Below are 3,511 nucleotides of genomic sequence, written 5' to 3'. Positions count from 1 at the left end.
GCAGGAAGAAATTTCCAAGATTGGGCAGGATGGCTGTATAATACGCGAACAGCCGAACCTCCACGTTGTGGCGTTATCTGCTCTTAAATTTAAAGCATTAATTTGAATGAGCCTGGCTCCTGTGTCCTTTTGGACTGTTTCCATCATTTTGCGCAGTTACTGTTCCGGTTATGTATTGCTGTATTACCAATCACCTTGAATCTGCAGCCGCCATCTTATTATACTTAAAGATCTAAGAGTGGGAGTATGCAGAAGGCACACGGGGAGGCTTTCCTCTCCTCCACAAGGTCTGGAGTCTCACCTGGAAAGCTCTACATCAGTTATGACTAGAATCTAGAGGCAATTTCTTCTTCCCTCCTCATGGCTGAATGAGCTGGAAGCCTGGGCTCAGCTGACAGGCAGATCCTAAGGGCTCTCTGGCTAGCTCATCAGCAAGCCATAGGTCTGGTGAAAGATCCTATCTCTGCCTCCCGGATGTTGGTTTGCAGATGCGTTCTATCATGCTAACTTCTTCTGTAGATGCTGGGGACTGAACTCAGGGACTCATGGCGACAAAGCAAGCATTCACAACGGACTACACTCTCAGCTAGACGCTGCCTTTTTTTCTTCTTAAATTTATTTATCTTTCTCTTATTCAATATTCCCTGAGTGCAGTTTCTCCTTCTTCCCCTCCTTGTAGTTCCCTGCCACCTTCCCTTTCCGCCAGACCCCCCCCCCCAAAAAAAGGAGACCTACCAGGGTCAACCAAACACATAGTCCCTACCTCTTAATAGGAGGAATACAAAGGAATTTAGGGCCTGTGTCTTAAAGCTAACAGCAACTGAGTCAGCAAGGTCTAGTGATTGAACCGCTAGCATTCTTTTCGAGCCCTTAGATCTTCATAAATAAGAGCATTTTTCTTCTTTTCTAGAGAGGCAAATGTAGCCAAATCCTGTACCTGCATCTTTTATTTACATATGTGATTCACGATCACTCTGTAGAGTTGATTTAATGGATGAAGACACCGGTGTGCTGCAGGCAGATCAGCTTGGTCAGGGCGACACAGCAGGGAGGGTCTGACTCTGGAACTCAGGCCCTGGGCTACTCTCTAATAGGTAGCACTTTCATATTTATGTGTGAATGTCTCATCGCAGACCAGGAAGTTTACATAATCTAATGTCACTGGTGAGGGTTGAAATGAATTTCTAATCAGACTATCAAATATCCCAAGCCTTTTGAAAAGTTGCTCTTGGCTAAATGGTGGTTGGATCGTAAACCTTATTATCCAGCATAGCACTCAGGGGCTACAAATTTTTAAGGTTTTCATTTCCTGTGGGGGAAAACAAGAAAATGTTCTAAGTTGCACTCCGTTGCTGAGTTTGGACCAAGAGGTAAAAGATGCCTTTCTCTGTGAAAAGGGAAGGGCATTTCTATTTGTTTTTATCCCTGAAGGGGTTGGCTATTTGGTCTAATTTTTGTGACAAGCTGACTAAGGGTCAGAGAATGTCAGATGTGCAGGCGGCCTTGCACAGCCAAAGTTTAGACAAAAAGAAGAAAGGATGGTGTCAGGTAGAAGCATAAACAGAAAGTAGGCCCAGGCAGGGTCAGGCAGAGGAATAAGGCGTTAGTTACCATTTGTAAATCTTTCAGAACCAGGCTCACTCAGGATCTCTATACCAGCTCAAGTCAAAAGATGCCTAACAACTGCAACGGAGAAATCTCAGCTGGGGAGGCCAGAAAGTTACCTATTAGCCAAGAAGAGAGGCCAAGTCCATCTTTGCTCTCTGTGTATCTAAGACCTTTTACTGCTTGTTAGAGGAAGGGAGGGCTAGCAACAGATGCCCACTCTCCTAAAGGATTGCTGGTGATTCTTAGACTTGATAACTGCATAATTTGTAAGAAAGAATGGCAAAGCCCACCAGACTTTGCTCATTTCTTCTTAGATTTCCACGTTTTCTAAGATAGGGTCATTTATCTGGGAACCTATTTGGATTTATTTCCTACAGAGAAATAACGTGGTTCTACCTCTATCCTTAAGGATCTTAGAGAGCGCTTCTTTCTCCTTCCCTTTTTCCCTCCTTCCATCGCTCCTGCCCTCCATGGGATCCCTTTCTCTCTTACTCTTTTTACTTTAGGCAGAGTTTCATTATATAGGCCCAGGGTGGCCTGAAATTTATAGCAATTCTTCCGTCTCCACCTCCACCACCACCTCAGTGCTGGGTTACAGACACTTCTACCGTCCCTCTTTTGCAATGCTGGGGATAAGACTCAGAGAGTGGCATATGCTAAGCAAATATTCTATACTGAGCTATACAATAGCAATTTACTAAAGTTCATTTGTGCATGGGGGGTAGGTTATTGAAGTCCATTCTATGACAGTATGTGTGGTTGACAATACTGGATTATGAACTAAACTCTCTGAGAGGATAAATGTTATGCTGTGTCCCTGGCATAAAACAAAATAATACAAGTGAACAGTCACAGTGGTGGTACAAGAAGGTTTGGGGGATAATGGATATGTTAATTGCTTGATTGGGTTGACACTCTTACAGGAGTATGCAGATGATCCAATCTAATATTTGTATAGCAACTACACCTCCACATGTCTATTTAACTTTTATAGCAATGACATTTTAATATCTTTATATCATTTATAGCCCATAAATAACATTCTAATGTCTATATTGAAACCACTGATTTTGGTTTGTATCTCTTGAGTTAGAGAGATTGACTGCATTATTGTTAATAATTATCCATATAGTCCCATTGTTTCATCAGGATGGCAATTTGACAGGTGATGATTTTCTCTGACATCTTTCTGCAATCCAGCAGGAAAAGCTGTAGGTAAGCTTTCTGTCAGACCTGAGTCGGGCATAAAGATGTAGAAATGCAACAAAACCTTAGTTAAACTATAAGGAGCACATACATGAATAGGAAATACCATTCTTCTTGGTATAAATTACTATGAATTTGGAGGAATTGGTTATCACAACAAACAGGCTACAATGACCAATATAGAATACTTGAAAATAATTTAGTACTGTGATTCTCAATGTTGGCTAGTGATTAGATTTACATGGGAGTTTTTTATACTTATATACCTGAAGCTTGAATTCTTTATTCTGTAATTTATAGAGGAATAAAGGAATTTGCACTTAAAAGAATGTTACTGAATAGCTTTAATGATCTCACTGTTTGAAACCCATCTATATTGCTTATTAAAGGTTAAAGGAGATTGGCAACTCAAACTTTCTTATCTTACAGCTAATTTCTAAAAAAACACCATTGTGACTAAGGTCAGAATTTAAATTAGTTATGAATTCTTTCTTCCCATCTCAACTATATACCTGAATTAGGGATAATTCTAAATTAGTATTATCCAAAGTAATAAAGTTTAATTGTATGTCACAGAGAGGCCATCTAGGTTCAAACCTAATCAAAAGTGACAAATGTAGCATGTTACTAAGGCCATTGTGAGGTCACAAAGGCAGAGACCAGTAGGACTTTAATAACAGTCTTTTTTTTTTTTTTG

Source organism: Mus musculus, chromosome 1 (genome assembly GCF_000001635.26).
Source record: "Mus musculus strain C57BL/6J chromosome 1, GRCm38.p6 C57BL/6J".
NCBI lineage: Eukaryota > Metazoa > Chordata > Mammalia > Rodentia > Muridae > Mus > Mus musculus.
Note: the sequence above shows the minus strand (reverse complement) of the source record.